The sequence below is a fragment of the Cydia splendana genome, chromosome 19 (assembly GCF_910591565.1).
Source record: "Cydia splendana chromosome 19, ilCydSple1.2, whole genome shotgun sequence".
NCBI classification, from domain to species: Eukaryota; Metazoa; Arthropoda; class Insecta; order Lepidoptera; family Tortricidae; genus Cydia; species Cydia splendana.
Window position 1 is genome coordinate 3580292 of NC_085978.1, and position 16657 is coordinate 3596948.

Here is a 16657-nt window from a genome sequence, read left to right on the forward strand (position 1 = left end):
TATTTATACATGCTACTTAAAAGATTATCTGTTAATTTTAATTGTTTGTCTAAGTATACCTAACTAGTTGGTTTGTAGTTATTATCATTTGTTATACACGTATAGATCGATAATGTTTTTCATACTTAAGTATTTATGTTTGTATAGAATTGTCATCAATAAGTGCTTTATTTACCCAACAATAGGTACCTTATGTTTAATTTGCCCTACTAACCGTAAACCTATCAAAATGCAATTCTTGCCTCTTAACTATTTTTAAGGTAAACTAATAACAACGTAATAATAAAATAAACACGATCGACCTACTTTATAGAATTATTAGACACTGACACAGCAATACTTAGTGTAAGATAATTCAATACCTATTCATGTTTCTATGTTCATGATTTTAATTTGTTTTATTGTTCTTTAAATTAGTATTATTATCTCTTTGCCTGAGATACAGGATTATATTCCTAGTTCAGGCGCACGTAACAATGTACGTAAAATGTAAAAGTTCACGCATAATGTAACATTAGCAATAAGGTTTTCTCAATAAATTATTCTTATTCTTATTCTTATTCTTATATTTCTACATGATTTGTATGTCACATGTCAGTCCATACAAAAGTTTGCACCATTGTGCAAGTTTTTCGGCAGAGGGGTAAGCTCTTAAAGGCGACTCCAGTTATTAAATGCTCGCTAAGCTACGTCGGTGGGGTTTTATGAATTTACGTTAGAGTCAGACCAAGAAAAGTCTGCAGAGGATTTGATAGCCCACGCAGTGCAAGTGTTATTTTAAATGTCAAACTTCTATGAAATTTCATAATTTCATAGAAGTTCGTGGTGTATAAATAACACTTGCACTGCGTGGGCTATCAAATCCGCTGCAGACTTTTCTTGGTCCGACTCTATTTTACGAATTTTTTGTCTATTTGTTTTTACGTTAAATTTAATATATTTGCAGATTCATTTCAGCTAACAGCCTTGTATGAGAGAAACATAAATTGAGCTAAAATAAACGAAAAAAATATGTAAACCATCCCCATTACAAAACCGCCAGACGGGGCTTAAATAAATATTCCCTGTTAAAAAACTCACCTAAAAATTTAGGGATTTTTTTAAAAACCCAGTAAATCTCCCCGGAATTCAAGTTTGACAATATCAGCCGACATTAAGAGTGGGAGGGTTTTAATTAAACGTGTAAAACGGAAGAAACTGTGCGTAGACGGCTCTGGTAAACGCACTGTGGTTTTGCACGCGGCACATTATACAATTGTTACAATACCGAGTACGCTGTACGTGTCGCGCCTGTATTACACCGCCACGGCTGCTGAAATGGTGGAGTATGTACACCAGACCCGTTACACGCTGAGGGTGTTCCAGCTTCGATCGCGCCACTACGTGCACTTCAACTATTTTGTGGTGCGCGTGTCGCACCGCTGCAAGGGACCATCGAGTGCGCTGACTTCTGGCCGAAGGGTGTCTTCGGAGGTTCCGGGGCAAACTGCCGAATCTGACACAAGAGCAGACGATTCAACGGAGCTACCCCGTTCTGTCGCCAAAATAGTGTTTAGTATTTAAGTTTATGAAATTTATATGTATGTTAGCTTATAAGGTATAATGTAATACGGGCCATATTGCATGAATAAAAACAAAAAATACGAACTTGCTCCAGAATAAGATTTACGTGCATTAACAAAGAACGATATTGATAAGATGTGTCGGCATTCAGATTCGGATTCAGATTCAGAGTGTTTAATACGGTAAAAACGTACATGTCAAAAACATAAAAATAAACTCACACACACACCTAAAACTAATTAAACCTAAAACTGTACATATACACACGTCAATTAATAATGATAAGATAAAGAATTAATGATGATTATTGATAATGATAAGAATATTAATATATTAGAGTCCGTCTAAGCTAACTTTGCACCTAATTAAATAGAACAAAGTGAAAACGTGTCATTATAAACGTCACATCTACATAGAAATTTGATAATAATGATGACATTACCACACTTTCTCATTTAAAATGGCATGCAGAGTTAACTTATTGGTACGACTATCGACGCGGTTGTGCCATTTGCCTGGATAATCACATAATATGCAGTTAAAAAAAATGTATTTATTTAAAGTATTTTTAATTGTTATTCAATTAGATTTCGATGCAATGACAAAATTTCCTCCATTATCGTACCATATGAATAAATAAATATTAAATATTATAGGACATTTTTACACAAATTGACTAAGCCCCACAGTAAGCTCAAGAATGATATTCGTATTGTTTAGTAAGCATGGTTCTAATATCAAACGAAATGATATTTGTAAGATTGATTTAGTTAATTATTTTAGTAGTAGTCATTACATTTAGATTGCATGCTAAAATTGAGCCGTTAAAAAAACGTCACTAAAATCCGCCCGTCTCCCCGCTCAGTGCGTACACCTAATAATTGCGATTCAGGTTTAAGAGGTTATTTTCGCCCAGCAGCGCTTCAACAAATTTATGACGCTTCATAAAACGCTGAGCCGTCTTACAGTGCGTCTGTATTACACATAAATAATGTTCATATTAGGTAGGTACCTACTAGGCTTTATTAAACGTATATTTTATTACATCATACCTAGTACCTACCTATTTGCTACGAATGTAATAAAAAATATTATAGGTACCTAATATTACTTATTTATTTGTAAAAGAGTTATTATGGCAATGATTTTTTTGCTATTAATTCAATTTTAATTTATTTATGTATTTACAACTATGTACAAACACATGCGACTCAATGCAAGTTTTAGACAGCTGATGTAGATGGCGCAGTATAGCTTCAAAAGAACACATAAAACATATATACTTATATGGTGCTGTACAGTCACCTGCACTTACTCTTCTAAGGCCGCAAAAATATGTGACACGCTCTTAGGCTCTACAAATACGATCGTGTCAGATATTTATGAGGCCTTCGTTGTGTACGATATTATTGCAGGTGACTGTACAGCACCGTCGTGTCCTTAAGGCGCCCACAGATTACAAGTTTGCCGGACAATTGTTCCGAGCTGTCATTTTGTGTGTAACTGACAGGCTGATATCGTCCGGCGAACTGGTAATCAGTGGGCCCCTACTAGTGATCCAAAGGACTCGAGCGTTTTAGCTCTTTTTTTAGGGCTCGCCTCATTTCTTGACGCCTAAAAGGCTAAAAGCCTATTTAGCTCTTTAGCCCCCGAGCCTAGTTCTATTTAAGATCCTAGACTCTTGGGGCTAATAACCTTATTAAGGCTTGGGGCTAAAGAGCTAAATAGGCTTTTTAGGGGCTTAATAAGGTTATTAGCCCCAAGAGTCTAGGCTCTTAAATAGAACTAGGCTCGGGGGCTAAAGAGCTAAATAGGCTTTTAGCCTTTTAGGCGTTAAGAGAATGAGGTGAGCCCTAAAAAATAGAGCTCCAAAGGCTCGAGTCTTTTGGATCACTAGCCCCTACACTGTGCAGGTAGCGTTAATATGCCATTAAGTCCCTCTATATTAAATATGTATGTTCACATCGAGCAGATAGATGTTATTATGATCATTTTTTCAAAGCGCGCACCCCATTAAGTTTATCTCGCGGATGTGCTATCTCGGCGGATCTCGAGTTCCGGCGCGGTTCCACCTGCCGCGCGTTTCCATTGGCTCTTTTTCCATAAATTTACAAGTCGCAGGTTCGCCCAAATGTATTCATCTATAGGCAGGGGCAAGCGTGGCTCACTCCGCGGTTTCGTCGCTTTGTTACAGGTAGCTAAAAGTACATCCGTTCCACACCAATTTTGATGGCTAGCCATAAGCCACGCGTGGTGCTGTCGTCACCTGGCCATACCTGTCCTGATCGTAACAGACGCGTTTTGTTAGAGAGTGAGTCTTCTGTACCTAGTACTATTATTTATTATGTGGCAGGGGCACCCTAGGACCGGTTTTTCTCTGTGGACAGCAACGGAGAGTAACTCGAATGGCTGTCTGTCAGCATATTTCAGATCGGCTTGACTCTTTGGCGCTGCGTAGCAAGGCTCGGAACCGGTTTTTTCTTCATAGAAAAAATACCGGTATTATTACGTTATTTTCCGTTCTTTGGTTTATTATTTCATTTTGAATGGGACAATCTTTACGAAGTTGTTACCTAAATATGACTCAGTCCTACGTAAAGAGCATAAAATAATTAAAAATATTGGGCTATTTTGGGATTAAAAAAAAAACCGGTTCCGAGCCCTGCTGTGTCGAGATGTAGCTTTGCTCTACATTTTTTATATCGCGAACATACCTACAAACACACAAACAGACAGACGCGGTGGGGGACTTGGTTTTATAAGGTGTAGTGATAAACCACAACACTTTCCGTTACACTCATCATCATATCAGCCCTTTATCGCCCACTGCTGAGCATAGGCCTCACTTCTAGTACGCCACTTGTCCCGGTACTGAGCTAATCTCATCCAGAAATGACCCGCAATTTTCCGTTACACTGTATAGTGGAAACACGTCATGTTAAAATAACTTGCAGAAATAGAGTACATTCCATATTTTCTGCCAGACGTCGGCTTCTCATGAAATTCAAGCTAACATTTTTAAGAATTTTCTAGAAATGACTAAATTTTCATAAGAATTGTATGGCAGTTAAGTCTTTTCGAAATAATTGCGGCTGTTGAGATATTTCTATCTTACCGAATGAATAAATGATGTTTACCGTACAAATGTTACGTGTCTGCAAATGTACAGAATGCATGCAATAAGTATGAAATTACTTTCATATTATTTTCGCTTTTAAGTGGCAACAGTAACACTCTTAACTGGATGTTTAGCAAAATTGTGTCAACCCACACTCACAAACGCCATTAGAAACATAAATAATGTATGGAAATAATTACGTGATTTTTCATAGCATCTGTCTTTCCGAAATATTTTTTAGGTTTCCGTACCCAAAGGGTAAAAACGGGACCCTATTACTAAGACTCTCCGCTGTCCGTCTGTTCATCTGTCCGTCTGTCCTTCTGTCCGTCTGTCCGTCTGTCTGTCACCAGGCTGTAACTCATGAACCGTGATAGCGAGACAGTTGAAATTTTAACAGATGATGTATTTCTGTTGCGCTATAACAGCAAATACTAAAACCAAAATAAAATAATATTTAAGTGGGGCCCATAGGTACAACAAACGTGATTTTTTTTTCTGTTTTTTGCGTAATGGTACGGAACCCTTCGTGCGCAACTCCGACTCGCACTTGGCCGGTTTTATTTTGTTTTGCGTTTTTTCATGTACGAATTGTCAACTTGGCTAGGCTCCCAGATTTACGCCTAGTCTTAAGCCTTGTTCCTTAAGCCTGTGCCTTAAGTTCTTAGCCTTGGGTGCAAGGCCGTGTTTCCGCCAAGCTTTCATCTTCCGACTCAAGGGCTGTACAGTTAAATTCAGACCTTTCACTCGGAACTTGGGAACTTCGCTCCGGAAATCCGGAAGGGTGTTGCTAAAGTGTAACTGAAATTTATGGGCGGACCCTGTTCTGGGGTGAAAGGCATTGTGCATTTGTTTTAAGAACGTATGTTCTGTTTGTAGGGTTAGAAAAAACGGTAATTAAAAGTTATTAGTACCTACTAAAATGTGTTTTTTTTTTATTGCACAATGTACCTTAAACCAATTCTTTTTTTCCAATTCCAATTTCTTTCACTCTCTCATTAAGCAAAATATGAGACGAAAATACACAGACCAATATATTGGACAGATGGAATACCACCCTAAGGTATATCAGTTTTTAACCGACTTCAATTTCATAGAAGGAAGAGGTTCTGTATTAGGTTGTGGCAATTTTTTTTTTCTATGTACGTTCACCGATTACTCCGACATCCGTAGTCCGATTTGAGTAATTCTTTTTTTGTTTGAAAGGAGCTACCTCCGAGTTGGTCCCATTTTAATTTGGTTCTGTTCTGATGATGGGATCCATGAGGAATTGAGGGAACTCCTCAATTTTTAAAGGCACATGCATGCTGTTTTGGGCGTTTTCTTAAGCAACTCGAGCATTTTCTCCCGAAAACCACCAATTTCATGAAGTAGACCTGATGATGATGATTATTTTGATGATAATGATGATGATTTCTTTAAATGTAAGTATGTTCAGCGATTACTCCGGCACCTGTGATCCGATTTGAGAAATTCTTTTTTTGTTTGGAAGAAGTTACCTCCAAGGTGTTTCCGTATTATTTTTGGTTCTGGTCTGATGATGCAATCCATGAGGAATTGAGGGAACTCCTCAATTTTTAAAGGCACGTGTTAAGTGATTTCGGGGTTTTCTAAAGTAACTCGAGCATTTGCTTCCGAAAACCACCAATTTGATGTACTGCAACTGTAGCCTTACCACGAGTTTGACATTGACATATTCGCTAACGTCTTATGCGTCTAAATGTAACTTTTTATGCATCTCGCTTACACTAAGGTTAGTACGAGCGAGATGCATAGGAAGTAAGTTACACACATGATAGCGAATATATCAATGTCAAACTCGTGGTAAGCTGGTAAGGCTACTAATCGGGGGTTAGGGTTAGGAGTTAAGGGGTCAGGGATTAAGGGGTCGGGGAATGGCGGTTGAAGGGTTGCTGGTTCAGGATCGAGGGGTTCCTGGATCAGGGGTTGATGTGCTGTGAGGTTGAGTGATCAAGGGGCTGAGGGATTGGGTCAGTGGCGGGGCGGGCTGATGGATTTACTTGACAGGAATTATAATTTCCCAGACGGACTCGAGAAAATTCCTGATTCAGGGTCGAGGGGTTCCTGGATCAGGGGTTGATGCGCTGTGAGGTTGAGTGATCGGGGCGTTGAGGGATTGGGTCAGTGGCGGGGCGGAAGATGGTGGCGGATTTAGTGTAGTAGTGACAGGAATTATAATTTCCCAGACGGACTCGAGAAAATTCCTGATTAAGTAATAATTTATTAAAGCAATAGGTACACGAATTTAGTGTTAAACATGATCTTGTTTTTCATTCATGCGTCGCGCTCTTAACAATGCGTTAAAACTAAAAATGGAAAAATCAAAACTTTTTACAAAAAAAAGCAAACCGACTTCAAAAAGGATGAAATAAAATATTATCCTTTTTGAAGTCTATGCGTTACCAACTGATATGTTTGAAGTCGGTGCCAAGCTAAGTAGTAACAATACCAGTCAAAAATAATCAGCTTTATGGCTATAAATCCCATTAGAACTGTACTAGTAACTATTACAAATGTGTAAGTAATTCTGTCTGCCTCTTTGTAGCCTATTCATGGCTAAACAACTGAACCAGTTTTGGTGAAATTTGGCAAGAAGGTAAATTTCTTGAATTGTTTTATATTTTGAAATGTAGTCCTCTGGATAAGGGACGGGAAATTACTCAGTCCCAATCTCACACTTGCGTGCTATAGACTGTTCGAGCATTAGTAAGAAATGCTCTTTAAAAAATACGACGGAAAAAAAATGCATTGGATTTCCACTAATGTGCCGACAAACATGGTACAGACTGCCCCAAGAAGGTTTGATCGTGTGTTCTGAGGTGTGTTCTTAGATACAATCGACGTCAAAGATATGTTTACACTTTTGCACCTTACTCCTTTGTAATAAGGCGAAAAGTGTAAACATATTTTTAAGGTCGACTGTACCTACAGAAAGACTGGCTTGGCACCGACTTCAAACATATCAGTTGGTAACGCATAGACATAAAAAAGGATAATATTTTATTTCATCCTTTTTGAAGTCGGTTTCATTTTTTTTGTAAAAAGTTTTTTTACTTATTGAATCGTGGGTATATTTAAATGTTGACATCTCCTATTTATTTTTATCCGATTACCGCAAAGCAAAAGAATCTGTGGGCCCCTTAAAGGATTGGGCTTTGCACATAGCATGACCGGCCCGGGCCCGCACCGTGCCACTCCCGAGCCCCGGTGATGACGTAATGCTTTCCGTAGAAAACGGAGCTCCGGGCCGGCCACGGCCCGGTCTAACATGAGTCATCCTTAACACTGAAATGTTTAGTTTGATTTTATTGTCTTTAGTTTGAATTGATATTTGCGGTTAGATGTCTTTTATAATTTTAATTGGTTTTTTTTCTTGTATGTAAACAGGGCTCGGAACCGGTATTTTTTAAAAACCTTGAAATAGCCCAATACTTATTTAGAATTATTTTATGCCCTGTACGTAGGACTGAATCATGTATTTATGTAACAACTTCGTATTATTAGATTGTTCCATTAAAAATTAAATAATAAACCAAAGAACGAAAACGAACGTAATAATACCGGTATTTTTGTATGGAGCAAATACCGGTTCCCGACCCCTGTATGTGAATTCCATGTTGAAGTGTAAAAGTGCCCTTGTGACCTATTTGCTGAATAAATGTTGATGTTTGATGATGATGAATGAAATTCTATTAATTGAGTACCCCGGGACTAAAATATAATTAATAATGAACAAAGTCATTAACACCCGTGTCATTAACTTTCGTATATCTATTTATTCCGCTTACGTATGCGGCGAGTGTATTATAATTAATTAGATTAATTAATGTCTCCCTTTTCAATGCTAACGACCGAAAGGTATGATAATACACTTCCTATGTATAATACTCACTTACTTACTACGTTTTAAAGGTTGATGATTTTGAAGAGCGGAGGAGGGTAGGCCTTGATAATAAAGGAGATGCTCTAAAGGCCCGACCACCTACAGCCTTCACCTATCACTACGTTGACGGAGTCCTGACATGCCCTCGGTGTGGACGAGCACTGCAGACGAAGATTGGGTACTGCAGTAGTAGTAGTAGTAGTAGTAATCACTTTATTGTACACAACACAGGTTTACAAAAATAAATTACAGTAATGGAAGTACAAAGGCGAACTTATCCCTATAAGGGATCTCTTCCAGCTAACCTTCGATTAGATGAGAGGAAAACTCCAGTCAGGCACAGTCACATGAGGGCGCACGAGCGAGCGGACCAGATCGATTCGTTAGCGATATCTTTTTTCGAAATGCGTTTTGGCTAGGCCCCCAGCTCAGTTCCCGCTCCTAGGCATAATATAATGCAGTCGCTGTGGCCGAAATCGGCCGGGAAGGAGAAGAAGAAGAAGAATTACTACGTTATACTTACGCGAAATTGGTGTTTTCGAGTCTTCATTGAACTGATGGGCCAGTCATGTTTCACTTTTATATGTCACTAGCGACCCGCCCCGGCTTCGCACGGGTTAGACAAAACCTTTACAAATTATACACTTAAACCTTCTTCAATAATCACTCTATTGATAAGTGAAAACCGCATGAAAATCCGTTCAGTAGTTTTCGAGTTTATCGCGAACATACATACACACAGACAGACGCGGCGGGAACTTTGTTTTATGTCATATAATGTGTAGGTACCGTAAAATGGGGTGAGTAGGATTTGCGGGGAGAGTTGGATTATGAATGGGGGGAGAAGGGATGAAAGGGGGGTGAGATGGGATTTTAAGGCTACTGCTACAAAAAATAATGTATTCCGATTTAAAATGGAGCTATAGTAATACTCATAATAAAAAAAAAACAACGGGTTGCACTCCGGGAGTGCCGACAGAAGTGAAAACTCAATGACTAGTCCAAAATGTCTGTAGCACTATGTATAATTGACCCATCCTCCTTTCGATTGAAAAACTTTAGTTCCGAAATTGCTGGCCAGTGAGCTTACATTTGTAGCGTTAATTGCTTAAAATTCGAATAGAAATTGTAAAGTTACCTTGCAGACCTCGCATCTAAATATATTTGGTCATGATATTTTGAGTTTTATTCACCAGTACTGGAGTTCACTTTTATTAGCGATTTCTTCAAAAATCGCTCGAACAATCTTCCAAAATCACCTTTGTATGAAAACCCATCTCACCCCAATTACGAGGGCCTACGGGGTGAGGTGGGCTTTCCTGTTTATCGCCAGGTGGAAGTGGAACTGAAATGGAACTACCCAGAATAAAATAAAAACTAAAATACAAACGTCCGGAACACCATTCAGTTTGCATATGTAAAAATAAAATGTTATCGAGTTGTTACTCACCCCATTTTACGGTAGTGATTTATAGGTCTACCTTTTAACTGAGGCTGTTGGTAAGATGTTATGGTTAGCTACTAGCTGAAGGTTAGGTTTCATGAAGTTGATTTGTAATGTTAATTTAAGTAAAGATGGTACATCTACCTAAACCAGTTTTAGTCTCAAAACTCAGCTGCTTTCTATTAAAAAAACAGACAAGTGCGAGTCGGACTCGCCCACCGAGGGTTCCGTACTTTTTAGTATTTTTTGTTATAGCGGTAACAGAAATAGGTAGGTACATCATCTGTGAAAATTTTAACTGTCACTGTTCACTGTGGTGACAGACAGATGAACAGTGGAGTCTTAGTAATAGGGTCCCATTTCTACCCTTTGGGTACGGAACCCTTAAAATCAACGCGTATCTTTTAAGGTTCCAACCTCCTGCTAGTTAAGACGAAGTTATGTACCTACAAAAGTTGAATTTAGGCTATTTTTGCCAACTTTTATTTTGAATGAACTGCAACATTGTTAACGGGGTTTGATAATAACACACCTCTTCCTTAGAAAAATTGAATTGAAAGACTTCAATGCGTTCCAAACTATTATGTTTCATGCTTCCATTTAGCTAGGCTTAGCCATAATCCTATGATTGTGTTGGACCTAGGACTAGATCGAGGCTCCGGTCATTCAAGAATGGTACAAGACTTGTTACAATAGAGAATATTACGCGAAACTCTGCGTAGGGGGCGCCACTACCACATTCCATGACAATCTGGGGGTCTACCGCGAAAGAAAATACTACTAAGAAAATCGAAATTTCGTTATAACCTCTATATCACGCTTGCATATTCGAGCGATAAAGAGGCAGATAACTTAATTTCGATTTTCACGTTTCCCGGTAGATCCTTGTTAACAAACCGCCTTGATGCATCAATGTCATATTTTATCGTCTGTGAAAACTTGTCAAAAAACAGTTTAAGTCACAGTATGTATAAGTTACTCTATGGTTTACTATAGGCGCTAGTGCTGCTCTCTGGCGGCAGAGCATTGCAGTAATACCCACTATTGTGTAGTTACAGCAGTAGCTTAAGGCATTAAAATACGAGTGTAGAATTATGAAACGAGCTGAAAGCGAGTTTCATAAAAACATCTTACGTAATGTGTTCCAAATTATGGTTAAGGGTTCCATTTAGTTAGGCTTAGCCATAACCCTATGATTGTGTTGGACCTAGGCCTAGATCGAGGCTCAGACTGAGGCATTCAAGAACGGGACAAGACTTACAATTGTGTGCTTATAAATAGAATGATGATGGTAATAAATTTAATACGAAAACGCTTCGTACGATTTTCAATTATGTAATTAAATTATATAGTTACTACAAACGTAGGTACTAACCTACACATTGTGCCTTCGGAAACTTTTCAATATTGCAAAGTTTCCATTTGGTGAAATTCATCATATTCATATACAGGGTGTCCCTAGCCATTGGACAAAGCCGAAATGATATGCATTAGGGTATTAAAAACCAGTATACAAAGTATCATAACAATCGATGTAGCGGTTACGAAGAAATTAACAAATTACGATTTTTTACTTTGGAGCAACCTGTATGTGTTAGTAGCTCCTGAGGTAATAAATAGTATGAAACCTTCTTCGACCGTTTTGAGTATCTTTTTTATTTATGACATTAATAAGATTCTGACTTTTGACAAATGTCATCAGTGCCGCACATTTTCAAACAAATTGTCAAAAGCACTGCCAATGATTAATACAGTATGTTTCTTTTTGTTGTCGATTATTGGAAATAACTTTTGTTTGATAATTTATGTTTTTATCTTTTATTCTAATTAAAAAAATATTACCGTTAGAGCATTTCTGAGAAGTAACCCTACGTGGGATTTTAGGGTTTGTCCAATGGCTAAGGTCACCCTGTATATATATTTACGTGTGGGTGTAAAAAATATGGGTTCAAAGCTTGATTGTGCTGTAAAGAGCAAAAAATCGTTTTCGAAAAATTGCAAAAAAACTCGGTCACGATCCTTAACATACACGGACTTTTTCAGTCATAAAAGTTTTTGAGTCATAAAAGTGTTACATATATTCATACTTAATGCAAATTTTTTTTAATCCACGCTCACAAACGTCAGCTTACTTTCCAATTCCAAATACGAGAATGCTTCTGTTGGCCTCGCATATTTTTAAAAAGTTAATCTCAATAACACCACCAAGTGTGATGGGCACCTTTGCACCCGGTACAGCTCGCGGAGGTCTTTTAGATTAAATATTTTAATATTTAGATATATTAAAGTTATTTTTGTATGATTTTTTATATACCATTTACCTTTTATTTACTAAAAAAACAACACTTCTTTTATATTTAAAAGGTTTCTTTCAAGTCCATACAGAATATTATATATTTAAAATGTTTCTTACAAGTCCATACAGAATATTTTGAAAATGTACGTGTTCTATGGCGGTAATGTAGGCGCCGGGGTCAGGGGTTCCCATCCAGGTGGAACTGAAAACACCTGCTTTGCATACAATGCCGAGTACCGTATAATGTCGCTGTGATATCGGTGGATAAGGATTTCGTTCAAATGTGTCTATTTTATAGGGTGACTGCTGTAGTTATTGCCCACTCCATAGTAATTGGCCACTCTTAACAATAAGACTTCTATTCATTGATGTGCGTACTTTTGCAATGGAGTATTTATGTACAAACACCTTTGATATAAGAATACTAACGTAGAGAATAAGATAATGAGCTATTATGTTACTAACAATGTAATAAGAATATTAGTTATTTGAAATAAATGATTATTGAATTGAATCTAATACCTTTAAACGAGCAATTCTTGTATATTTATTTATTTATATATGTATATTTCGGGGATCTCAGAAACGGCTCTAACAATGTCAATGAAATTTAGTATTTCGGGGCCGAAAAATCGATCTAGCTGGGTCTTATTTCTGGGAAACGCGCATTTTTGAGTTTTTATATGTTTTCCGAGCAAAGCTTTCCGAGGCCGTCCCAGATATTTGACATATATCTAAGGCCGTCTTTACGGGCACTAGGAATGGTCACTATTTTGTATGGGATTTTGAACAGCGCGCCAACTGGGACGTTAAACTCAAAATCCCATACAAAATAACACTTAACGCAAACGCGTACGTCACGCTATCGAATAAATGTACACTACGGATAAGTGTCAGTCATGTGAGCGATTTTTTTAAGTCGAAAATGTGCGTATGTTTCAGTTAAATAAATTTTACATCCTTGAAACAAATGTGGGTACTAAGAGCTTCGTGTATGTATTATATTCCATCGTTGTTTCAAGTCATATTTTTAGCCATTTCATAAAAACACTAAAATTGCTAGCCACTGTGACATACAACTTGAAATCCAGCCTGAAGGGAACACATACAGGGTGTTAATTTATTTTGGAGTTTTGTGAAAGTGTCAATGAACTTCAAAAAGATAATAATACACCCAAGCTAAGAACAATGACAATGGGAGAATTTCATGGAAATTTTTGCTATCATTTCTTTTTCTTCGTTTAATGAAGGCTGGTCAGTTAAAAGAAAAGTTTTTTAAGAAGCTGGCGTTTTTCATAAACGTCTCTTATTTTCTCTCTCATCTGAACTTTTTTAATTTTAATTTTATTGTAATGTAAAATAATTTAAACTATATGCCTAAAGTAAACGATATTTTATTTAAAATGTTTATACGACAACGGTTTCACTCACTTGAATTTTTTGTCGTTATTGGCGACATGTTTCGGGCCCGTCGAGGGCCCAAGTCAAGTGAGTGGAACCGTTGGACGTCGTATAAACATTTTAAAATATGTCTCACGAAAGTTTAATATCGATATTTTATTTTTTATTTAACAGAAGTTTGATAAGTTTTAGGAACGAGGGGGTTAAACTTTATTTCAATAATTAAGGCTAGTGGCTTAGCTGCAAGACTGCAGCGCGATATATTCCCAATTTAATCTAGTATTTTACTTATATGTGCCATTTTCAACCAAAATGGTACTAATTGTCGGTTGTCAATAAGGCTCTATTTCCACATACCTTCAATTTGAAATCAACCTTAACGACAACAGACAATGTGGTACGTTTTCAACCAAAACGTCACATATTGTATCAAATATGCTTACACCTTACTCCTTTGTAAACATATGTTACCAAAAAGTGTAAACATATCTTTGACGTCGACTGTACAATACAGTTTCCATCTAAACCATTTATAAAGTAAACATAATCTCGCTGATCTCGCCGAGCGAACTAAAAAGCTATACAGCTATAAATAACATTGTAACTATGCGCCCGATTCGGATTCAAAAGTTGTTACGGATTTGAACTGGTTTTGATACGACTTTAACGATCTTGGTGATTTTCGTGAATCTCACGCACAACTTTTGCTTTATAGGCCAATTCGAACTCACACATCAGAATGATATATTATTAGAATCATGTTGTTTACATTTAAAGTAAATTAAATATCTGGGGGCACGGCCGTGCCCCCGCCAAGACGAGACAAAGGGCAAAAGGCAGTGCATATCTTTTCTCGGCACGTTTCGTCGTATTTTTCATATTTTCAGGCAACTAAGGCCCATAGATATACATACATTTACACACTTATTTATTTATCGTATGGCTTCGTTACATACATACATACATACATACAATAATAATACGTTTATGGCAAAAATTAAATTTTTGGTACAAGCTTTTATCGCTGACTGTACTTTTCTTACGACAGACAACTAATACTCATCGAGACAATTCTAAAAACCCCTAACACAATTAGGTTGCGCTGTTTCATCACGGAGTTCCTATGGCCACCTCCTGTCTCCATCATCAGATCAGTTCGACAGTACCATATTATTGTATTGTCATCAGAACTACATACAGCTGCCAATTTTCATGACGCTACGATCCTTGGAAGATGGTTAAATTAGTTACCTTAGATTCCATTACATAGTTAGTTACATACAGGTCGACCTAATAAAAGCTTGTTAAAAATCTTAAAAGCTTTTAGACATTTAACAAATTTAACACATATCAGTGAAAAAATAAGGATCAAAGTCGAATGGCATTCTAAAAGTATTAATCATTTGTGTCAAAAGATGGCAGTATAGACCGACTAGAAATTGTAGAAATTGTTCAGCGGTGATGAGGTGGATAATGCTGGTTCAGTTGAGGCGAAGACAAGTAAAGCCGTTTTGTATAGTCACAATAATTGTATTCGATATAAAAACACAAGCTACATATTTAGGTACATTGTAGTAACGTGAAGTCTTAATTATCCTCGTTCCCATGGTAATATAATTCAAGTATAGAACGATACCATAAATAAATATAAAAAGGGATTACTCTTCTGTTGGACTTGCCAACAGAAATTAAAAAGTGGCAACATCGTAATGTCACCCCGTTTTCTTAGTTTGATTTGAAAGGGCGACACACTTTTTTGTTTGTTTTTTGTATCTGTATTTTTTACGTAATTCGACATTAAGAGACCATTATACAGTTAGTAGCATAACTGAGTCAATATCAGTACCTCAGTAAAATGTAAATAATATGACGACAATAAAAATTGCCTGAAAAAGCTATACGCAGAATATCTACTTCTTAAGTGCCGCTACAAAACTTTATTGCAAATGATTTTCTTCCGTCTAATAAATTTTTCTTAATTTCATAGGTACTGAAAACTGTAATTTTTCGCATTACTTAATTTTTTTCTTAGGCATTCCCAATTCAGTATTTGATTTAAAGTAAGGAATTCTATGCCCATTGTAATAGTTATTAATCATTTCAATCAGGCTTATTTTTGTATTTAGTTACTGGCGATGTATAGTCTGGTGCAAAACTGAGTCAAGGCAAATAGCCTAACAAATTTGTAATTAGTTCAATTTTGGAGTGAACTTCATTCTGGGATAACTATAAAAATACGTTAGATATAATATTAATTATATACCACATTATAAAGAGCATGCAATGTACTATTTCAACTAATTACCTTAAATGGACGGGTCAAAGAAAAATATAAATTTTAGGCAGATTTAAAAAAAGGAAGTTTAACAGTTTTTCCGTCAAAATATAGGATGAACGAAAAAATCAATATTGTGAATGCAATTAATAGGAATCAGTTTCACATATGGATAGATTGCTGACACCGAGACAAACACATATCACATAAAAGTTTTATATTTTTCTGTAGATTTATCAGACTAATCTCCATTTAACGACATCGGTGCAAAACTGATTCAGTACTAAATAGTATCTAATGGATAAAATTATTATTTTTATCTGCAATAACGTACTGGTTCAGTCAGTTTATCAGGGTTGTTAACCATTAATAATAAAATAGTAACTGAATAACTAGCCTTTTCTGAAATAATGAAAGAAGCATGTCAAAGTGATGCACATTGACTCAGTAATGCTACTAACTGTACATCTGTAATTGTAATAGTAATAATACGTTATTGTAATAGTAATTGTAATAATACGTTAGTTTGAATTGTTAGTTGTATTTTATAAAATTGTTAATGTCTTGTTATTATTTTTGCTTGTATGTAAATTCAATATTGACGTGTAAAAGCTCGGAGTAATTAACAATGGAGCCGCCATGTCTAAAATTTTCGG